Here is a 25533-nt window from a genome sequence, read left to right on the forward strand (position 1 = left end):
ACAATATAAACATTAGTTTAGACGATCTTACCTTTTATCGCTTTATTCGCTCTTTCCATCTCTTAAAACTCCTTCTATTTTTTATGAATTACTTTTCAGATTATTATATATTTATAGTCTAGAATTAAATAGTATATGAGGCCAATTAGGAAACTATTGCCTTATTCCGATTATTATTAGGAATTACCATATTATTATTATACTTATTATTTCATTATTAAATATCCCGCTTTAAATCCCGACCACTACTCATAATAGTCCTAATATAATCAGCCCATATTTATTCATAACACACGGCCCAAGGCTTAGTTACTAGCTAAACCCAATTCCCGACTTACTACTTATTTTATTATTTAATTAACGTCTTTCTCGCAACTATTATTAGAAATCCCATTAATTATTTATTTAAATTACATAAATTATTCTCATTAATTATTATTAAATTACGGGGTTTTACAGTCTTCCCCCATTTAAATGAACTTCGTCTCGAAGTTCGCCCATAACTACTACAACAACATTTATAAATATCCGCACAACTGAGCGTCATTCCACTTATGATCATTGCAACATAATTAACTTACTTAATCATTAGCAAAACATATCATACTTATCAAAATGTATCACAAAACTAATTCAAAACATGAAAATGTATCACAAAATAAACTTAAAGCATGAGGTGTCACATTCTACCCCCCTAACAATAAACTTCGTCCCGAAGTTTCGGAACTACAATTACTTTATTAAACTACAGACAACTTAAATACTTATATAAATTTTAAGACTCGAATCCACTCAATAAACTAGTTACCCTTCTCCCCAGTCCCTTGCACTGTACTAGCTGTACCAAAAGTCTTTCCACCATTACTCTGATTGCCCCCCCTGCCTTGCCTATTGTTGTAGCTCCTCTGAGTACTCCATTGTCCCGGATGCCTATTGCTTCCAATACTTGGTGCTGGAGTTCTATAATTCCCTTGAATCTCCCTCTATTGTCGTTCCTAGGTGCACTCCTACACTCAAAAGCCCGGTGACCCAACCTGTTGCAATTGTAACATCTCCACTCAAAGATTGCTCTAGAAGGCTGACCCCAATTACCACCACCCAAACTCACTCCACCCCCATAACTAGGTCCTCCAACTGAAAATTGTTTAGGTTGAGTATTTTTTTTCTTCTTGCTACCCCCAGCTCCCTCACTTGGTGTCTCACTCTTTCTCTTTTCCCCCTTCCCCTTCTTCTCTTCTTGCAACATATCGGCAATCCTCTCTGCATGCCCAGCCCTTTGGTAAACCTCATCCATGCTACTTGGTTGACCAGCTGCAAGCCTCGTCTTAATAGTTGTTTTCAACCTTTGTTCAAACCTTAATGCTAGCATCTCCTCACTAAAGTTCAAATCAGACACATATTCTGCCAATTCCATAAACCTATTGTGATAGCTCTCCACCGTCATTTCATCAGTCATCTTGAAAGAATCGAATTCAGCTCTCATCTTACTCCTAATATGTTCTGGTACAAATACCGCCGTCATAGTCTCCTTGAAACCCTTCCAAGTGATAAAAGGTTCATCACTCTCCCTCCAAGCTTCCCTTAAGACTTCCTTACTACGATTCCACCACAAACCCGCTTTTCCTCTCAAATAATAAGCAACTTGATCCACTTGCAACTCCGCAGGACATCCTAGCAACTCAAAAAGGTTATCAAACTCTCTATGCAAATCCCCAAGTAAAGATGGTTCCCCTAATCCGTCATATTTCGTCGGGTTGTGCCTTGCGATACTAGCACTCATCTTTGCTGGATCCTGAATTGACCTCTTAGCCTTCAGAGCCACAGTCAAAGCCTCATTCATAGATATCAAACGGTCAATCTCCTCTTGGACATGGTAGAGGGTGTAGGTGTAGATTTCTTTGGAGGCATGGTTCTATAAAAGTAAAACAAGACAACATGAGTTTTCTACCCGAGGAAAGAAGGCTTAACATTGTTAAATATTCTATACCGTCAAAACAAGATGTGGTCAATTCTATCATTTCTTACCCCTCTTTAGGTCCTCCTATCATTATTCCCACCTCCCAAATATCATCGGTTAAGAACTGATAAAACATTTATTTTAAACTTTTGGTAAAACTCGTGTTTTTCGGAAATCAAAGTCAAGCTGCAAATTTCAAAAATCACCATTAAATAACCGTTACATTCTACATTGAGTTTTTATACTTTCCAGAAAATATAAAGAGTTTTCAAATCATGAGAAAAACAATTAAGCCCAAATCTCGAATAATCATTTTATAAAGATTTCTACAATTCAGTGGGTCGAAACAAAAACTGATCAGTAATTTGTTAAAAACTTTGGTCAACTTGTAAAAATCACTATTAATTGTCAAAATATTAACTTGCAACGTGCCTTATAAATATGGAAACATATTTGAATATTTTAAACATTAGAGTTGTAATTACGTAGAAATATTAAGTACGTATTAAATGACAAATTTTACAAAATTGTTTGTCGAAAGCATAACTGTACAGGAATATTCTGACCAATGTCCACTAAATTATTTATTTCTCCTAAACCGTAAAACTTTTAAACATGAGACTAACGGAATTGGTAAGCTAACTCATTGGGTTATCACTCATAAAAATCACAACCTTGTATGATAAATGGAGGTCAAATGGCAACTAAATCAAATAGGGGTAAATTCTGACGGAATAAAGTTCAGCTCTAGGTTCCTTTCTACTAGGTCACAAGCCCTCATTAACACCCTCCTACTCCTATATCAACACAACTTGGTCAATAAACTTTTACACACGACTAGTATATATTATAAAGCATTCATATCACAAGCTTAATCATTTCATAATATATTTTAAATAACATGGCTTTGGGATTCACACAACCGCATATCACTAGACATGATTCTACTATCACACAACGTCCAACCACAAAATCAATATTAGTTTGTAATTACTTTCATGCTCATGATCAAAGCAATTCAACATCAAATTTTCATTTCACCCATTCCATTCTCCTTAAAATCAAGGTTACGTCTCATAACGCCAGTCATCAATGAGAACAATATTCAAACAAGGCAACCAAAACTCCTACGACAAAATAAACAATATTCATTTTAAATTACCCCACTCTGTAATATCTCTCAACAGAACCGGTTCAAAACTGAAAGGGCCAGAAGTTTGGTGTGAGGGGGCCCCTAACTCATCCCAATCTTTAAGTGGGCACCTAACGGTTTCTACCCGGGTTCATTTTATTAGACACGTCCTATGTTCATTATTATGTTCATTGGTTAGGCCTGAGGATCGTTTTGCTCTGATACCACTTTGTAACACCCCTATTTATTCGGGAGCCTTTAGCTAGACATTACCAAATAAATAGGACTGTTACCATCCCGGTTTCCCAAGGTAATAGATAACAAAGTCCAACTCACCAAAGTACTTTAAATAAAAACTTTAATGATTACATATGTTTTAAGATTTAGATCAAATAAAACTTAATATAAAAATAAATACAACTCGCAGCGGAAAAATAAATAAGTGATATAACTATATATGTGATCTAGACTTCATCTAAGGTTCCAAGTTTGGCTCTCATCCCAATGCTCCCAAGTCAGCTAATCTTTGGTACCTGTCAAATCTGCTCCCCATTATGGTTCACCGTAGGTGTTCACGAATACACAATCAACCGCGAGGTTGAGTAGGAATAAATACTAACAACAAAAACATACGATAAGCAATCCAATTTCCTTTTTACATTGCATAACCCCCTGACAACGTGCTCCATCATTTTACTTAGCACACCTCCCTTAACAACGTGCTCACATTACTTTGGTGCCCTCCCTTAACAACGTACCGCCAACATGTAATAATACCCCTCCCTCACAACGTACATATTACCATCACCCAGTGTACAAACTCCCTCAACAACGTACAACTGACTGTCGCACAGCTTTTCACAATAACCACGTTCACAATCAACGATAACGATTAAATCACCTCATCAATATTATCAACACAAATATAACTCACCCTTCCAACAATTACAATATTATCAACCAACATATACATTATGAATCTCCCTTCCAACAATTACAATTATATCAACCAACACAATTCACATATGATCAATGCACTTTAATATAAGCCATCCAACAAACATTATCGAATAAAAGTTGAGTAGGATTTATCCCTACCTCGTAGCAAATAATAATGCAATAGCAAATCCGAGCAATCAATCAAAAGTACTCCACCTCGAAACCGTCACCTAAAACAAATGATGATTTATCCAATATTAATTATTTACACTTGTTTGTAATTCATTATTTATTATACATTGATTATTTATTATTATTAATTATAACATTACTATATACGAAAAACCCGAGTCAATTTACGAAACCCGACTTAAATAAATAATAAATGTAAGTGTCCCAACTTAATTTTCCTTAAAAAACACACGACATCACTCCTCCTTTGCATACCCGTGTTTCACCTTACATGCCAACAACACCTTCTACCTCCATCTACCCGTCACCAACACCACCACCTAATACCTCCCCGAACTGCTCCCTCTGCCGCCAACACCCCCACGCCACTGCCACCATCATTAACCACCCTCTCTCATCCACCATACACACCACGACCACACCATTACAAGCTACACACACAACTGAAAACGGACACCTAAAACAACCCACTCAACCGTGTATACAACTCAACCCGACACCCACCAAAGCCTGCCACTTCCACCAACGAGAGCCTCCACTGGCGGCAGCCCAGCCTTGGTCCAGAATCCACTCTTAGCCAGCCCATTAAACAACCAATCCACGCCCTAACTCGCAATAACATAATATACAAACCCGAAGAAGCAACCTATACACCTCACGGCTCACGCTATTTATGACCACCACCACCATCACCACTGACCAACGGTGGCCTCAGGGGTGTTCCCACATACTTTGACCCATCCTCAACACCTAAACAACCACCCTACACCGACAACAGCAACGAGAGCTACCCTTCCCCTGTTTTGCGTTTTTCCGACAACTACCACCACAAACCACCCTAAACAGCCCCCACGACACCACCACAATGGTCGACTCTCACCCCTAGTCTCAACCCTAGTCTTGGTCAGGTATGGGTCACATGCAGCAAGGGTCAAAAATCAATATAAAAGACAAACACGCTGTAACCACCACCAACCGGCATCCACCGTACCAACCACCACCTACGACCACCCCCATTGCCACCATTAGTACCTCCCACAGCCGACCTAACCAGCTACCCATGTCCTATGTGTATACGACAACCCCACAAGCTACAATATCCGTCTTAAGGTTCACGGCCTCCCCCTTTAGACGTCCAATCCGCCACCTATGGTGGTCAACGACGGTCACAAACAGTCTTAAGAGAATCACGGTGGTCAAAGTTAGCTACTAAGGTCAACGGTACTGATCATGGTGGTCTATACAGTGTACAAACGTTAACTTAAATTATTAAGACAATATAAACATTAGTTCAGACGATCTTACCTTTTATCGCTTTATTCGCTCTTTCCGTCTCTTAAAACTCCTTCTTCTATTTTTTATGAATTACTTTTCAGATTATTATGTATTTATAGTCTAAAATGAAAGAGTATATGAGGCCAATTAGGAAACTATTGCCTTATTCTGATTAATATTAGGAATTACCATATTATTATTATACTTATTATTTTATTATTAAATATCCCCCTTTAAATCCCGACCACTACTCATAATAGTCCTAATATAATCAGCCCATATTTATTCATAACACACGGTCCAAGGCTTAGTTACTAGCTAAACCCAATTCCCGACTTGCTACTTATTTTATTATTTAATTAACGTCTTTCTCGCAACTATTATTAGAAATCCCATTAAATATTTATTTAAATTACATTAATTATTCTCATTAATTATTATTAAATTACGGGGTATTATAAGTGACCTTGATGTTCCTATTTAATTCGTTTAATCTGTTAGGGCAACTATTAAATACATGAGCGGTCTTACCACAAAAGTTGCAAACAACATACTCAGGAAGGCCTGCATATTTTCTCCTTAGAAAATCAGTCTTGCTTGGTTCCTGGTTTCGGAAGTTACAGTTCACTGAACATTTACTTTTGAAACCAAGTCCAGCTTTCTCTTCAGATTTTTGGGACTGATTTATGAGGGAGTCTAGAATGTTTTGGCTACCTTCCCATTTCCTGTAAAACTCTTTAGCATCATGCAACTCTTTGGTCAATGTTTCAATTTTAGCAAGATGGTCAAGATTTAGTTTGCCTACTTTGTCGAAAGCGGATTTAGCATGACTAAATTCATCACTAAGCAACGTAGCAATTTGTTCAAGTTGCTTATTATCGTGTCGACACGAGGTAAGGTCAGCTAGCAGTGAGTCTTGTTCTTTAATCAAAATATCAACTTGAATAATTAAAGACTCGTTTTCTTTCTCAACATCAGAAACAACAGTTGAGGCAACTGTTGATTTTGATGACCTAGCAATATTCGTGAGAGCAAGGTTTTCTTTCCTCAATTTCTTAATTTCTTTTTTGAGTAATGGAATGATGTTACTTTCTTTTAAATCTTCTAGACACTCTCTAAGACCAACACTTTCTTCGGCAATCTCCTCAATTTGAGTTTGCAAGTCATAGAGTTTATCATTTTTAGCTAGACTCTTGTCAAGTACATCATCAAACATCAAACAAAGCTTATCCTTAGAAAGAGTTCTCACCTTGTTCTTGAGATTAATTACCTCGGTGTCGGAGTCATCACTGGAGTCGTCGGAGTGAGCCATAAGGCAGAGTGCGGATTCTTTCTTTGATGACTTGGGTCCGTCAAGATCAAGACGAGTTGTCATTCAAACTTTGTGATGTGACCATAATTAGAGCATATTTAGTCCTCAAATTAGCCTTGTTCCCATGCTTTTTAGTGCATATTTGGGTCATTTATTGTCTTTAGTCGTTTGTTTTGCATATTCTTTGAGGTTTTGTGTCCTTGGTAGGAAAGGAGTTCAAACCTTGCATTTTCATGGCAAAATGAGGCTAAATTGATTGAATTCAATGACCAAGTATCAAAGAGAAGACAAGATTAGAAGGCCTTTGTACATACTATAGTAGATGGGCAATGATGAGAAAAGATCCTTGCATCCCCGAGGAAATCCCCAAGGATTTTATGAAGAAAATAGAAGAAAATAAGAAGGAAAGAAGCTGTAAGACAATCCGGGCGGACTGTCCTCAAGACGCCCGTCCAGCACCCACAATCCGAGCGTCTTCCTCCATAAGACGCCCGTGAAAACGCCTTAATCCGCCGTCTTCCTCTTACGGACGCCCGTCCGAAAACACCCAAATCCGCCCGTCCCGTGCCCTGGACGCCCGGATTCCCTTACTGCCTTTTCGTCTTCTACAAGCTTCAAGGAAGGATGCGCATATTTTTCTAAGACCGGCGAAAAGGAGACCGGAGTCTCCCTAGAGACCGGCGATTCCTCAAGGACTTAATCGTCATTTAAGCCCTTAGTAAACCCTAATTTATATAACTAATCCCCACTATAAATACCCCATTAGTCTAATTAGAAGAGCATGTTCTTCTTAGCAATCTTTAGTGTAGTTAATATCAATCAAATCTCTCTTTAATCTTGTAATCAACATTTAATCAAGTTTTAATACAAGTTTCGTTTCCTTAATCTCTCTCTTGTTCATCCTTTATTTTGGGTAATTGAAGACTATTTGGGTTATTATTGGGAGATTGACAACCTTCCAATCTATCATCAAGTACTTCTACTATTCTTTGCTTTATTATTGGAATCATTAGTAGGTATAATTCTCTTAATCCCTTTTTAATTATTGTTAATCACTTTCATTTATTCATCATGTTTTACTTTGTTGGTATGATTGACAACCTTGCTAGCATGTTCAACATGATAATGAGTGAGTAGTTTCCTTAGCTAGGGTTAATGGGTAATTAGGGGAAACTAACATGGGGGATGATTCATGCTTAAATTAATATGTTTTCATAGTTTATTTGCTTTCTTGTTGTGATTTCAACTTATGCACATGTTATGTTTGATGAAATGCGAGCCTATGAATCCTTGCATTTTTTACCCATCACCTATCTTTTCAATGAGACTTGTAAGACATAAACCAACTCGAGTCTCATTAAACCATGCATATAGTTGAGTAGGGAAGATTAAGTCGACTTGTAGGTGTTGTACAATCTAATCGATTCGGCTCCGGGACCCAAACTTTCCTAGGATTGTAAGATATAAACCAACTCGATCCATCACAACAATAATTGCTTGCTTATAATTTGAGAATATGTTTGTATGATCAATTCCCATGAATCCCCTATGACCCCATGACACCCTAGTGCCTTTTATCAATTGTTTACATCCCTTTCAATTCATCTTGCTTGTTTACTTTTATTGCTATTTAGTTTAGTGATCTTCTACTTCAAACTCCAAATTGTGACACCCTTAGACACCACTAGTTGCAATAGAAAATCTCATCTCAATTCCCGTCCCTTGGGATCCGACCTTTACTTGCCTCTTTACTAATTGTATAGTTGTTTGTGAAGTTATAAATTGTGTTTTGGTCTAGGTGCTCCTAACGACAAGTACCGAAAACTAAACCTCCTCGAGAGTACGACCAAAAATGGCGCCGTTGCCGGGGAAGATGTTAACTTGATTTAGATTTTCTTATATTTTTATTAGTTGAGTCTTTCTTTGCCTTGGGGAAGTAAAACTCCTCAAGGTTTGTTCTAATTATTTTCGAGTTGTTTGATATTTTGCATGTCTAGAAGATCACAAGGTAACTCGTTACCCTTTGATCACGAAATTGAAAGGACTTTGATAACCAATAGAAGACTTGCTAGGAGAACTTTGAGAGGTATTGGTGAGGTTGTAGATATTCAACCAAATACTATTGAGATCATCAACCCTTTTGCAAGAGAAGGTGAGGAGAACCCAACACAAAACCCAATACAAAATCAACCCACAATGCCTAAGTTTTCATCACATTCCGTACCAACCGTGGAGAACCTACCCAATAGTACTCCCACACCACAACACTTAACCGGAAATTTCATTGCCAAATCCGCATTTATCCAATTAGTCGAAAGAAGCCAATTTGGGGGGATGCCTAGTGAAGACCCTCACTCTCACATGGAGACTTTTTGTGACTATTGTGATGCGATATTTCAAACCGGTGTAACTTAAGACCAAATTCAATGGGTCTTATTTCCTTTTTCTCTAATTGGCACCGCGAAACAATGGTTGAAAGGCCTTGATAAGACTACTCTCGGAATTGATTCTTGGAAGAAATTGGCTAAAAGCTTTCTACAAAAAGTTCTATCCACCGGAAAAGACTACCATGCTAAGAGCTCAAATTACGGGCTTTAAGCAAAGAGATGAAGAATCTTTGTATGAAGCTTGGGAGCGATTCAAAGGAATTTGCCGCTCATGTCCTCATCATGGACTTAGCGAGTGGTTCTTGGTACAACAATTTTGGAACGGTCTTTATAAAGACTCAAGAAACATTATCGACATGGGATCAAATGGAATATTCACCGAAGTTGATGACAATCAAACTTGGAACAAAATTGAGGAAATGGCGGTCCATAACTCACAATATAGTAGGCCTCGCAAGGCTACTAGAGGAGGAAAGCATGAAGTGGACTCTATTACTCAATTGGGTGCTCAACTTAGTGCTCACATTGATACCATCAATTTGAAGTTTGAAAAAGTTATGGCTAGACTTGAAGAAGCCTCAAAGTCACGAAAGCATCATGTTAATGCCATGACGGCATCTTCATCAATCCTAAGTGGGATATATGAGAATTGTGGAACTTTGGGACATGACCAAAGTGAATGTAGAGGAACAAATGAACATGTGAATGCTTTTCAAGCATACAAGAGTGGTACCCCTTATTCAAACTATTACAATGAAAACACCAAATTCAACCCAAATCTCTCATACAAAAGCCAAAATATTCAAAACCCTCAACCAACATACACCCCACCTCCCATGAGAAACCAAAATCAAAGACCCTTTTACAACCAAAACCAAGGTTACCAAAATCAAACTCCACACAATCAACAAAATGACCAAGGTTTTGATGTTCAAAAAGCGGTCCTCCAAATGCAAAAGAATCAACAAGAGTTTTTCACTCAAATGTAAAAGGATAGTTAAGCAAAGGAAATCACCATCAACAACATCCTAGCCCTTACCAAAATGTTGGAAACCCAACTGACTCAACTAGCATCTTCAAACTCACAACGACAAAAGAGGCAATTACCACCTCAAAGTAATCCCCCAAGACATGAAACGGTTAGTGCCATTCACTTGAGGAGTGGTACAAGGTATGAAGCACCAAAGAACCAAGTTGAGGATGAAGTTGTGGAAGCTAGTGACAAAGAAGAAATTGTGCAAAACTCCAACGAAGGAGAACCATCAAAAGAAGAAGTTTCAAAGAAAAATGAAGACAAGGCCAAGGAGAAGGAGCCCATTGTGATTAGACTTCCTTTTCCAAGTCGTCAAGCCAAGCCCAAATTTGATGACCAACTTGGAAAATTTATGGAGATTGTGAAGAATTTAGAAGTCTCGATTCCTTTCACGGAATTAATCAATCACATGTCGGCCTATGCAAAATACATGAAATACATCCTCATGAAGAAGAAGTTGATCCGGAAGCTTGACACTATCGCCTTCACTAAGGTGAGTAGTGCAATACTTCAAGGGAGTTCACCTCCAAAACTTAAAGATCCGGGAAGCTTCTCAATACCGTGTACCATTGGCGACACCACGATCAACAAAGCCTTATGTGATCTAGGGGATAGTGTGAGTGTTATGCCGTACTCGGTGAGTAAAAGGTTAGGGATGGGAGAGCTTAAATGCACCAATATCACACTCCAAATGGCCGATAGATCGACGAAGACACCATTAGGGATATGGGAAGATGTTCCCGTAAGAGTTGGGAGATTTTTCATCCCGGAGGACTTTGTCATTGTTGACATGGAAGAAGACTCCAATATTCCGATCATTCTAGGAAGACCTTTTTTGCACACTGTGGGTGCGGTGATTGATGTGAAGCATGGAGAGCTCACTCTAGAAGTGGGAGATGAGAGCATAACTTTCAAACTTGACAAGACCATGAGAGCTCCCCGTTTGCATGAACCATGCTTTATGGTTGATCATTATAGCCGGAAGGATGATAGGAAGAAGTCGGAATTCCAATGGAATAAGAAAATTGATGATGCTCCATTCAAAGAGCAAGTGAATTGTAACAAAGAGAGCTTGAAAAGCTCACCAAAGTCAAGCAATGAAGAGGATGGCCTCCTTGGCCAAGATGAGAAAGTGGGAGATTTGTCTCTATCAACTCAAGAGATCTTTAGTGATCAAGTAGATGAATTTTGTGGTCTTTGGGACGATGAGTTTGAAGGGATTTTCATTCCCTACATTGGCAATGCTATCGATAAAGACCAACATGAAGGACAACAAGGGCAAAGATCTATTGAAAATCTTTATCATGATAATGAACAAGCTTTTGACTACTTTTTCAAGGTGTTGAGCAACATCAACAACACCTTGGACATGCCCCCATGACATCTCACTAAGGATGAGAGTTTGGTGGAGTCCTCTCCAAACCACCATTTGTAAATATTTCTAACTCCCTAACTTGCATTTTAATTCCTACATTGCATTTTTTGTCATTTTTGATTTTTATGCTTTGATCAAGATAATTATCATTTTTGAGAGAAGTGAGGGAGGGACTAATGATTTTAATTGATGTGTAGTGCTTTAGCTTAGTATGGGAATAGCAATTGCCTAGGCTATTCATGCCTTAGTAGTGCCCCTACAATGAAGAACATGGGATTTGAAGAATGAAAATGACACGGGATATGCAAGTACACGGATGGAACTGAATCCGGGTAGACCAGGGAGAATCCAAGCGTCCTTCAGGGGAATCCGCTCGTCTTTAGGAAACCTGAGCGTCTTTGCAGAATCCGTCAGTCCAATTGAACTGAAAAATTGAAAATTTGGGACTGTTGAAGAATCCGGGTGTCCCAGCAGAGAAGACGCTCGTCTTAATGAATCCGCTCGTCTTTGCAGAAAGACGCCCGTCTTTTTGCCAATGCAAAATGAGAAAACCTGCTGTAACAAAATCCGCCCGTCTTTGAAAGAATCCGCTCGTCCCGCAGTCGAAGGATCCGAGCGTCCCAGCTGAAAGACGCCCGTCTTTAGGCTAGAATTCCTGAATCCAGAATAGGCAGAATCCGAGCGTCCCGAAGGAAAAACGCTCGTCTTCCCCCTACAGTTCGTAAATTTTGGGTGTTTTTAAATACCCCTCCCACATTCATTCCTTCATTCATACATTCAAAACACTACCAAAACCCTCATCCTCTCCATCACAAAAACAAGATTTCCTGAACCAAATTCAACAAAATCAAATCCAAACTTCCTTTCAACAACAATTAATCACTCCTTTTCAACAATAATCAATCCAAGCACCAAAATCTTCAACCTTTGAGTCGATTTTTGAAATACAAAGGCAAATCCTTTCATCTTAAAATCAATTTGGGTATAATTGAAAATTGAACATTTTCAATATTTTCTTGGTATAATCGTCAATGGCAAGAATAAAAGGATCAACAAAGGCACTTAAGGCAAAGGCACTCTCAAAAAGGCAACAATGCCTTCAAGCAAAGAAAGCTTCAATGGCTATGGTGGTTTCTAGTGCACACTTGGAAGTTCAACAACAACAAAATCCTCCCCTGGAAGCAACAACAAGAACTCCGGAAATTGCTCAATTATCAAACTATCCGGAGGTAATTTTCATTTATAACTCCCATAGGGATACATTTGCCAAGTATGCTAGGAAATCCTTTGTACCCAACAAATTCATATGTGAAGATGCCTTGAACAAATTGGGTGTCCTTGAACAAACAAAAGCCTTCTTTGAAGCCATGGGGTTGGGAAAATTGTTTGCTACAAGAGAATTGGCATACCCCTCCCTTACCTTGGAATTCTTGAGTTCATTGAAAGTGACTAAGGTAGAGACTAGAGAATACATCGAGTTTTGCCTTGCTAATGTGAATAGGCGCATCACCTTTGATGTTTTGAGTAAAGCATTAGGTCTTAGTGATACACCTCGTTATTACAAGAAGCCCGAAAAATATGACCCCGCTCTTCTTTGGGAGGCGATTTCCGGGAAGAAATTTGAGAACTATCATGCTTGTCGCGCTCTTTTAGTCCACCATCCGGGCATTAGAGTGTGGCACAAGGTCATAAGGAATACTATCACTGCAAGAAAAGACACTAACCACTTTACCAAGCTCGATTGTGTTCTACTTGAGTCGGCCTTAAATATTGGAAGGGAATTCACCAAGCCTTACAATGCTCTAAGGCTTTTAGTGGAAAGATGGCTCAATATTGATTGTGGAAAGGAAGGCACCGCTTTTATCGTAAATGGAGGTCTAGTTACTCTCTTGGCCAAGTACTTTGCTCTGAATTTCAACAAGGATAGCAAGTATGTGGCGAAAAGAGGGGGTCATCTCATTGACATGGATGCCATGATTAACAAGTACAAGTGGGTCAAGCATAATCCTCTTGACACCAAATATGGGTGGCTCACCAATGATGCTAGATCTTTTACTTTGCCTTCCAAGATATGCCGTTTGAGTGTCCATCGAACGAACTACCTTCTTCCCCTCTCAAAAGAAGCCGAATACATCATCCGTCAACAAAGGGGTGAAATTGAAATGCCCTCCTCCTCCATTGTCACACCACCCTATCCATTCAAATATCAAGAGTTTAAACCCGAAGGTGTTGAAGTGGGCAATGACTACATGACTCTACTTATTCAAGAGATGCACAAACAAGCTTATAACGATCGGGAAGATGCATACTTGGCCCAATATCCACCCCTTCATTTAGCTAGGCAAGGACTACTTGATCCTTCGTGTCCTTTGCCTAGTTGGGCGGATAGGGAAGTTTTCTTTCCAAGTGCATCTAGGGGTGAAAGACCGGGTGACGATGAGATTGTCGGTGATGAGGTTGTTGATGATGAGGGCATTGTTGAAGAGGTAAATGAAGAAGAAGAGGATGATGAAGTAAGTGAGCAAGGAATTAAAGAGGGAAGTGGTGATGAGTCAACTTCTATTCAGGAAGATGATGACAATGATGATATGGTGGAAGACTAGCAAGCTTTGGAGGCTCCTACCCTCTTGAGGTTTGTCTACTTCTTTCTTTGTTTTATTTATTTTTATCTTGATCATAGTTGGAGAGTCCTAGCAACATAGAGGACTAACACCTCGGCCCCATTGAGGTGTTCTTATTTTATTGTTCCCACTTTGAAAATCCAAAATGACAAATTTAGTTTCATGCATTGCATCTTGTGTGCATGAACTACCCCAACTTTTAGGACATTAGAAATAATGTCTATCTCGGTTTGGGGAAGTACATGCATACGCAACGGGAGGTAATCTAAATTACGCTCTCCGTCATAAACAAAAAAACTCATGCATCATGTAGTGTAGATTAGTATAGCTTGCATTTAGTGTAGAATTCATGCATCATGCTTGCATAGTTTCCCATCATTTTGGCCATTGAGGACAATGCCCATATTAGTGTGGGGATGGGGAATTCTAACTTAAACTTTTATTCAAAAATTCAAAAAAATCAAAAAGTTTCGAAAAAATCAAAAAAAAAATTGAAAAAAATTTGAAAATCCAAAAACAAGTTCATTTCCTTTGTAGTGTAGAATTGTATATATTGTGTTTGCTTTATCCTTGTTCACATTGAATGACTACGCCACATCCGAGACATGAGGATATTGAAGACCGCATGGTATGATCTTTCCAATCTCCTTTTTCCTCTTTATGTTAATGACTATGTGGCTTTATTTTGATTGATGCGGTATAACAATGTAAACTTAGGACTTTCATTTAGTTTATATGTCATATTAGTTGGTAGAATCATTTGCATTAGGATGTTTATATGTTAGTTACATCATGGCAAGTAGTTTGCATGTTAGAAAATTTTGCAATACCGTCTACTTGGGAAGCTTGACAAGTGTATATAGGCCCTAGTAGATGCTTTTTCTTCTTAAGACTTTGCTTGTTAGAATATTTGTAAAACACCCTAGGATGTGTCATGCTAGTATCCTTTGACCCATGGTTTAAGGCCTAGTCAAGAGTACCTTTTGGTGTGATAACTCCTTGGCTACCGTTTATTCCAAGATGACCCTTGAAACCATGCATCATTCATCCATGTTCTACCACATTTTTGTCATCAAAGGGAATGGGCACAAAAATAAATCAATTTGAGTTCAATGAAATGAAAAGTGAAAGAAAGTTTGCAAAATGCATCAAATGAAAAGAGGAGCAAAAATAGACTCCTAAAGCTTCAAATATAAGGCACCCTCACTATATATGGGGTGACTTTGAAAATGTTCAAAAGAAATGCAAAGAAAAGTTGAAAAGTTGTCAAGTATTGAATTGCCAAATATCAAAAGAAATGGCAAGAAAGTGTTCTCAAATGTTATATGCCACAAGAAATTGGGGGGAAAACAAAAATAAAAGCAAACTCCCAAAGTGAAACTCAAATACTATCGATCCCTTTATCCATCGTATCCATTTTTGTGCATGGTAGAGAGGGGACGACCCTTCTTCTTGTCTAGGCAAGAGGGGGAATTCCGCGATCCTCCAGTGTTTCTAACACCATAGGGAGTCTATTCTTGACAAAAGCATTTAACGATTGAGCACAAAGGTACCCTAGCTTGACACAATTTGGAGGTGATTTGTTGGTATCCTTCTAGGCTTAGTAGTTTGAAGAAATTGCATCTATGAAGGAGTGTGTACCCTTGAATTGTTTCCCATATAGATAATTTCCGCCACTTAGATGAGGAAAGTGGCTATTCTTTTGAAGATGCATCCATTATTTGACTTTATGTGCTTAATGTTTGGATGTGTCGCCATTTTGGCAAGACCCACCTTGCCTTGCAAGAAGGCATCCTACCTCATGGTTGTCTTGTTGTGAGTTGAAGGGGCGAAGTGAGACCCGCTAATTGTCTCATATCGGCTATGCTATTAGGTTAGTTTAAATAATGGTCCTAGTCTTTGTCACCTCTTTACTCGGGACGAGCAAATGTTCGGTTTGGGGATATTTTGTAACACCCCGATTTATAAAGGATCCTCTAGCAAGACATTCCCTAATAAACCGGACTGTTACCATCTCGGTTTCCCGAGGTAGTGAATAACAAATTAAACTCCAAGGCAAATTACATAATTTCTTTAACTTAACTTTTTACAAAACCTCATTTACATCAAATTACAAGAACTAACATAAATAAAAGTGAAAGTCTTCTAAATGATGATCTAGCTACTAAGTCCTCTGATCCAGTGTCTCACGCCCATCAAGCTCCCATCCTATCTCATAAACCTGTCAAGTCTGCTCCCCAATATTTGGATCATCACAGGTGTTCACGAATACACACGGTCAACCACGAGGTTGAGTAGAGAATACAATGAAACAACAAAATATGATATGCATGCTCCTCCGTCACCTCCACCTCCATCTCAACTCATATCTCATAACCCGAACGCCCCCACCATACCGATCCCCGGTAGACTATATATCGACCGTAGCCGATCTGCCAGCTCGCAGCTGAGGACACCAGGGCAAGTCCTACAGAACCCGCCTGGGCCTTATCACAACATCATCATCACCCCACCACATCACCACAACATCCTCCATCTCCAATGCATATGAATGCTCAACAGTAATCAATGCAACACAATATGTATATCAATGAATGAAATCATGTCAGCTACCAAAAATGTTGTGATAACATACTCAATACGATCAGTTCAGTCAACCACATTCCAGTATATAAATCATAACATAAATCAACAACCACAAAACAAGTCAACGTTCACAGTTTGGTCATATGAAACACAACAAGTCAACACAACTTAACAACAACGCTGATAAGTCAAGTGTATTTCCCTACCTTTTCGCAATCCAAGCTCACACAAGCAATCAATTATGAACCTTCACATATCCATCACCTACATAACATAATTATATATAATTACCACCTACTCAATCAAATAATCATGCACATAACCTAGACTCATCATAACTTAATAGGAATATCAGCTTAAAGAACAAACACGATTTTTCCTGATTTTCCAGCACATGACAGACTCGGAATAAAATACATAACTAATTCCAGAAAAATCAAATTGATACAAGGCCAATTGAATTGGAACCCCATGAGTCTTAGCTACAAATTATATCTAACGTGTTTTTCCCCAATTCCATACTTATCAAAGGTTTCCAGACTGATTTCTAAAAACTGACAGAAACCGTCGCATAAAAAGTATTGATTCATAAAACGAGTTTAAAACATTATTTTTCAGAAATTCCAAATCCTATTATCATCTAGACTATACAAAGATTATGTATGAAGAAGCCTCATAACTGAATCGACATAAAAATTAAGGTTTCAAATCATTTTCCACAACCAAATCAGATTCGCGGACTTTTCAGCGACATGTTCATAAATAAATCACCTAGGACAAACCACAAAGAATTTGACTATGAGATTTTATATGCATAAACTAGACATCAAATAAACAGGACTCTCTTTTCAAACTGTTCGAAAAAGACGACTTTAAAACAGTATAAACAATGGAATGAAATCGACTTACAAACAGGGAATCGAATTAGGTTGGAATCGATGAGCAATCTTCAATCAAATGAAAGGATCGTGTGTGTGTGTGTTGGTGTGCGTCGAAAAGAGGGAGGCGGGTGAGATGAGGGTTGTGTAGTGTTAGGGTAAAAATTAGGTTAAGAATTAGATTAAAACATGATGTTGGGTGTTGGGTTAAACATGTTATTGGGTAAACTCCAATGGGTCGAGGGTAAATGGGTTAGCTCACATCTCGAATTCCATGTAAACCCGTCTCAATTAACTTACGAAACAACTCGATCTTACGATACAATGCGAGTCAAGTAAAATAACTTAATGTAATTATCGACTAAACAATTACTCGACTTAAATAGTAATATAAAATACGGAGTATTACAGTCTTCCCCCCTTAAAATGAACTTCGTCCCGAAGTTCGCTCATCTATCACACCTCCAACATCACCGTGGATACCAAAACAGATTTCCCAGTATAAGAACTCATGAACTTAGGTCCATAAAACAAAATGTTAAAACAAAATGTTACATTCTACGCTCCTAAAAAGAAAGTTACGTCCCGGAACTTACTTCATGCAAACATATCACCACGAATCATTCCATCATCCTACTACCGTTGTTCACCTCAACCTATTAGAGCACCATACCAGTAGTTTAACTACACGCTTCTCTTACACATCAACCAACTAACAGAAGTAAGAACACCACATAGAGAACTCATTTGCATGGGTACCACACAACGAAACATCAACTTAATCAAACCAAAATCTATAAACAAGTGCAACATAACATTAAGATTTTACAATCCTACCCAACTAAAAACATGGTTACGTCCTCGTAACCTCTTTTGAACTTTCATATACGTATGCAACAAAATCACTGTCAACAACATGTAACAGAAAAGAACATATGATAAGAGACTGCGCATTAACATTAAAGTCGAATACAAGGTTTTATTATGGAATTAACTGATTGTCAACAAGTAACACTTATTACTTAGCTCATGCTTAACTTAAAAACACAACATCAAACTAAAAGAACAGCAAGGACGGAGCCAAAGGTTTGCACGGTTTCATAACAGGCCGATCATGGTGTTACTAGCTCTAACGTAATAGTCCTTAGGTCGCGCTTACTCTGATTCTGGTGACTTTGTGTCATTCCCTTCCTGGTTCACCTCTTCCCCAAAGTCTGGTTTGGGTGGTTCAGTCGTACTTTCGGCATCAGGTACATTAGCATAAAATACGTATCTCAGGTCACTTGATATAAAGTCAAAGGTATGCTCGGGCGGGTAACTGGCCCCGCCGCAGTAATTGGGTTCACGACATAACCTCATGCAATGGGTGGACAACTCTCTCATATAGAAGTGTTTCTTTGTCCTTTAGTATGCCGAGTCGGGATAGTATCAATAAGGGTATACGCTCTTAACTGAGTATTAGTTAATTACTCAGGGTGCCCATTATGGCCATACTTGTCCATGGCAGCACAAAGTTTCTCACAATGCTCATTGAAGTCAGTATCAAGTGACATGTAACAGTCTCGCGGGTGTACATTGTAGGGATCCATCCTACAGAGTTGAAAGCTAAACAAATTAGGACACAAGGGTGATACCGTAGAAGGTGTTAAGATACAGGATTCATTCACGTGGTTTAAGTGTGCGAAAGTTATATAACAAGTTTTCAGAGTAGCTGTTGTAGTACCAGGGTTTTGGTCAACTTAAGATTATCACAGTTCGCATTATCTACTAGAGAACAACAACCTTAGAAAGATCAACCATAAGGATATACGTATACCAGCATACAATTTTAACATTAACCCCATCAAATTCCTCTCCCAAGTCAAAACTATTACTAATTCCGAACAATTGAACCATATGCGCATTCATTCCGCCCTACTACTAATCAATCACCAGGAGTATTAAAACATGCGGTGCATATGCACTACTTAAACACTTTGAAACCATAGAAAACGTAACACATAATCAAAACCATTTGACTCATCAGACATGCAACACGAGTTAGTCAGTTTGTATGATATAAATTCTGGAAACATATTTCCCAATAAAAGTTACAACATATGATCCATGACAACACTACATTACTTCCATATCACCCATGTGTTTAACATTTTAGCAACCATATCGTTCAGTTGTGTCCAGCAACTTAGTATAACTCCTTTCCAGCAAAACAAAAGATATCGCATAAATAGCTTAAACATACACATTTGCCATCATATACTTTGTAGAACCTTATCTATGATAAAAGATTAACAACTTGAACAACTTCTCCGATTTGCACGATTTGAATAATTAGGCAACTCGTAGGCTCAGTTGAATGTAACTATAACGGCTATCATTTAAACCAACGCATATCATATGAATCATCAAAGGGTTATCCCATTATAATTGCCAGCATAGTTATCACAAACAATCTTCATCAGAATATAATTGATAGCAACGACTCGAGAATATAGATATGTCAAATGTCGTGCTACATCCAACAGTTTCCTTTATATCACGCCCATACAATTGCAAGAATCACTTTAGCATTTTATGATAATACAACTATGAACATATCCAATAAGGAACAACAGCACTATTTTATTATCATATCATAAGTTTAGATTCAACTGAAATAATTTAATGCGATGAAAGTATTAAATATAACTATGGGCACACAAACTCACATTAAAGACATTAGAACTCAGATGGCATACTACATGTGTGAACATTTAGACATACTCGTTACTACCATCCATGTGTAAACATTTAAACATAATTATTATAAATATTCGTGCGAGTATATTAGAACAATCAAGTTAACATTTAACGCCACCAACTTTACCAGGATATGACAATATAGCTTTATATTTATATATATCCGACCACTATACAAATATGATGAACACCAGAGATATTACAACATGCCAAACATATATAAAATATGCAAACAACCGGACTCGTAAAAAATATTTCACCCTCGATTAAGGATCAGATTAAGCTATTCAATTTCACTCATACTATCATGCCAACAATGTTATAAACTAAACTTTAATTTTTTTTTTTTTCACTTGTTAAGATACATAACCAATGAATATGTGTGCTAATATCATCATATAAGGACACTATAATTTCACATTAATAAGGCTCATGAAATAATCGAACAACTGTATGAAAACTCAACATAGAACTCACATTTTACAAGTCATGATTCACGTTGTAACTTCCAAAGACCACGAACAAATAACCGTTCGATTAAAACTTGATTCATATTACTTTTATAAAATACGGAGAGTTAAAAACACAGGGGAAAAAGAATTAGGTCTAAAGCACAAGAATTCCATTTTTAAAGAATTTTACAACTCAGTTGGTCCAAACAAGTATGTGACAGCAATTGGTCCGAAACTTAGGTCAGTTTGCAAAACTTACCATTTAATATAGAAACATCAAGAATTTTCGTGGCTTATCAATTTGAAAACATATGCGAATCTTCTGATCGATAGAGTTAGAATTATGCAAAAATTATTAATACAATTTAAATGAGGATTTTTACAAAATCATTGGTCAAAACATCACTCCACAGGAACTTCCTGACCACAGCCCACTAAAATATTTATTACTCCTAATCCGTATATCCTATAAGCATGAAACGAACGCCAAATGAACACTAACTCACGAGGCTATCTCTCACAAAATTTTCATCGATAGGCGACAAACAGAAAACGAATGGCAGTAAGATCAATTAGAGAGTAAAATCAAACAAAACGTGTTTCAGCACTAGGTCATTCATTTACTATGTTCCAAGCTCTTACAACCACACTATCGATACTAACCCATCCTAACTTAAATCTCACACTTTGTACTTACGTAAACATCTATCCCATAGCATCCCTAAGCATCTCGATCTACTCCTTACATCTAAATCACGATTGCTATGACTAGAAACATGCAATTCAATAGTGTTTCTCATTACTATCACAATACTATACTAGCATGGCTTCGGGATCACATAACCGCATATCACGAGACATAATAGCACTATCAACACGTCATTCGACATCCATCCAGATAAATATCATCAATTCGCAATTATTTTCACGCTCACGATTACCACAATCCAACAATTATCAACCTGAACATGAAAATTTTAATTCTTATCTCCACAACATCACATGATCACGCCATCATTCATACAAAATACTTACCGTAACGTTGTCCTGCAGCATGGTTAGAATATATGGGTCTCAAGGTATACATCAACTCGATTATATCCAAGGTTTTCCTTCTAACTACCCCATTCACTCAATTTATCTCGGGTTACCTGGTTCAAAACTGAGAGGGCAAAAGAGCACGTATTAAGGGCGCCTTCTTAACCGCACTGTGAGCTCCTAACAGTTTATTCCCAGGGGTTCATTTTATTTAGACACATCCTACGTTCATTGGGTTCATTGGTTTAGGCCTGAGGATCGTTCGCTCTGATACCACTTTGTAACACCCCGATTTATAAAGGAGCCTCTAGCAAGACATTCCCTAATAAACCGGACTGTTACCATCTCGGTTTCCCGAGGTAGTGAATAACAAATTAAACTCCAAGGCAAATTACATAATTTCTTTAACTTAACTTTTTACAAAACCTCATTTACATCAAATTACAAGAACTAACATAAATAAAAGTGAAAGTCTTCTAAATGATGATCTAGCTACTAAGTCTTCTGATCCAGTGTCTCACGCCCATCAAGCTCCCATCCTATCTCATAAACCTGTCAAGTCTGCTCCCCAATATTTGGATCATCACAGGTGTTCACGAATACACACGGTCAACCACGAGGTTGAGTAGAGAATACAATGAAACAACAAAATATGATATGCATGCTCCTCCGTCACCTCCACCTCCATCTCAACTCATATCTCATAACCCGGAACGCCCAGCCATACCGATCCCCGGTAGACTATATATCGACCGTAGCCGATCTGCCACACTTCGCTTGTTGAGGACACCAGGGCAAGTCCTACAGAACCCGCCTGGGCCTTATCACAACATCATCATCACCCCACCACATCACCACAACATCCTCCATCTCCAATGCATATGAATGCTCAACAGTAATCAATGCAACACAATATGTATATCAATGAATGAAATCATGTCACTACCAAAAATGTTGTGATAACATACTCAATACGATCCATTCAGTCAACCACATTCCAGTATATAAATCATAACATAAATCAACAACCACAAAACAAGTCAACGTTCACAGTTTGGTCATATGAAACACAACAAGTCAACACAACTTAACAACAACGCTGATAAGTCAAGTGTATTTCCCTACCTTTTCGCAATCCAAGCTCACACAAGCAATCAATTATGAACCTTCACATATCCATCACCTACATAACATAATTATATATAATTACCACCTACTCAATCAAATAATCATGCACATAACCTAGACTCATCATAACTTAATAGGAATATCAGCTTAAAGAACAAACACGATTTTTCCTGATTTTCCAGCACATGACAGACTCGGAATAAAATACATAACTAATTCCAGAAAAATCAAATTGATACAAGGCCAATTGAATTGGAACCCCATGAGTCTTAGCTACAAATTATATCTAACGTGTTTTTCCCCAATTCCATACTTATCAAAGGTTTCCAGACTGATTTCTAAAAACTGACAGAAACCGTCGCATAAAAAGTATTGATTCATAAAACGAGTTTAAAACATTATTTTTCATAAATTCCAAATCCTATTATCATCTAGACTATACAAAGATTATGTATGAAGAAGCCTCATAACTGAATCGACATAAAAATTAAGGTTTCAAATCATTTTCCACAACCAAATCAGATTCGCGGACTTTTCAGCGACATGTTCATAAATAAATCACCTAGGACAAACCACAAAGAATTTGACTATGAGATTTTATATGCATAAACTAGACATCAAATAAACAGGACTCTCTTTTCAAACTATTCGAAAAAGACGACTTTAAAACAGTATAAACAATGGAATGAAATCGACTTACAAACAGGGAATCGAATTAGGTTGGAATCGATGAGCAATCTTCAATCAAATGAAAGGATCGTGTGTGTGTGTGTTGGTGTGCGTCGAAAAGAGGGAGGCGGGTGAGATGAGGGTTGTGTAGTGTTAGGGTAAAAATTAGGTTAAGAATTAGATTAAAACATGATGTTGGGTGTTGGGTTAAACATGTTATTGGGTAAACTCCAATGGGTCGAGGGTAAATGGGTTAGCTCACATCTCGAATTCCATGTAAACCCGTCTCAATTAACTTACGAAACAACTCGATCTTACGATACAACGCGAGTCAAGTAAAATAACTTAATGTAATTATCGACTAAACAATTACTCGACTTAAATAGTAATATAAAATACGGAGTATTACATATTTGATGTGACCATAATTAGAGCATATTTAGTCCCCAAATTAGCCTTGTTCCCATGCTTTTTAGTGCATATTTGGGTCATTTATTGTCTTTAGTCCTTTGTTTTGCATATTCTTTGAGGTTTTGTGTCCCTGGTAGGAAAGGAGTGCAAACCTTGCATTTTCATGGCAAAATGAGGCTAAATTGATTGAATTCAATGACCAAGCATCAAAGAAAAGACAAGATTATAAGGGCTTTGTACGTACTATAGTATATGGGCAATGATGAGAAAAGATCCTTGCATCCCCGAGGAAATCTCCAAGGATTTTATGAAGAAAATGGAAGAAAAGAAGAAGGAAAGAAGCTGTAAGACAATCCGGGCGGATTGTCCTCAAGACGCCCGTCTAGCACCCACAATCCGAGCGTCTTCCTCCACAAGACGCCCGTGCGAAACGCCCAGAATCCACTCGTCTTCCCCTTCTGGACGCCCATCCAGAAACACTCAAATCCGCTCGTCCCGTGCCCTGGACGCCCGGATTCCCTTACAGCCTTTTCGTCTTCTACAAGCTTCAAGGAAGGATGCACATATTTTTCTAAGACCGGCGAAAAGGAGACCGGAGTCTCCCTAGAGACCGGCGATTCCTCAAGGACTTAATCGTCATTTAAGCCCTTTATAAACCCTAATTTATATAACTAATCCTCACTATAAATACCCCATTAGTCTAATTAAAAGAGCATGTTCTTCTTAGCAATATTTAGTGTAGTTAATATCAATAAAATCTCTCTTTAATCTTGCAATCAACATTTAATCAAGTTTTAATACAAGTTTCATTTCCTTAATCTCTCTCTTGTTCATCCTTTGTTTTGGGTAATTGAAGACTATTTGGGTTATTATTGGGAGATTGATAACCTTCCAATCTATCATCAAGTACTTCTATTGTTCTTTGCTTTATTATTGTAATCATTAGTAGGTATAATTCTCTTAATCCCTTTTTAATTATTGTTAATCACTTTCATTTATTCATCATGTTTTACTTTGTTGGTATGATTGACAACCTTGCTAGCATGTTCAACATGATAATGAGTGAGTAGTTTCCTTAGCTAGGGTTAATGGGTAATTAGGGGAAACCAACATGGGGGATGATTCATGCTTAAATTAATATGTTTTCATAGTTTATTTGCTTTCTTGTTGTGATTTCAACTTATGCACATGTTATGTTTGATGAAATACGAGCCTATGAATCCTTGCATTTTTTACCCATCACCTATCTTTTCAATGAGACTTGTAAGACATAAACCAACTCGAGTCTCACTAAACCATGCATATAGTTGAGTAGGGAAGATTAAGTCGACTTGTAGGTGTTGTACAATCTAATCGATTCGGCTCCGGGACCCAAACTTTCCTAGGATTGTAAGATATAAACCAACTCG

At 37.9% G+C, this 25533-nt stretch overlaps 1 non-coding gene across 1 annotated transcript; it reads right to left on the reverse strand.

Moving 5' to 3' along the window:
- Window positions 1–9376: 9376 nt before the first annotated feature.
- On the reverse strand, window positions 9377–9483 carry LOC141637020 (small nucleolar RNA R71). The gene has a single exon (XR_012541584.1). It is a non-coding gene; the product is annotated as a small nucleolar RNA R71 (small nucleolar RNA).
- Between the last annotated feature and the right edge of the window lie 16050 nt (window positions 9484–25533).

The sequence above is a fragment of the Silene latifolia genome, chromosome Y (assembly GCF_048544455.1).
Source record: "Silene latifolia isolate original U9 population chromosome Y, ASM4854445v1, whole genome shotgun sequence".
In the NCBI taxonomy this organism is placed as follows: domain Eukaryota; kingdom Viridiplantae; phylum Streptophyta; class Magnoliopsida; order Caryophyllales; family Caryophyllaceae; genus Silene; species Silene latifolia.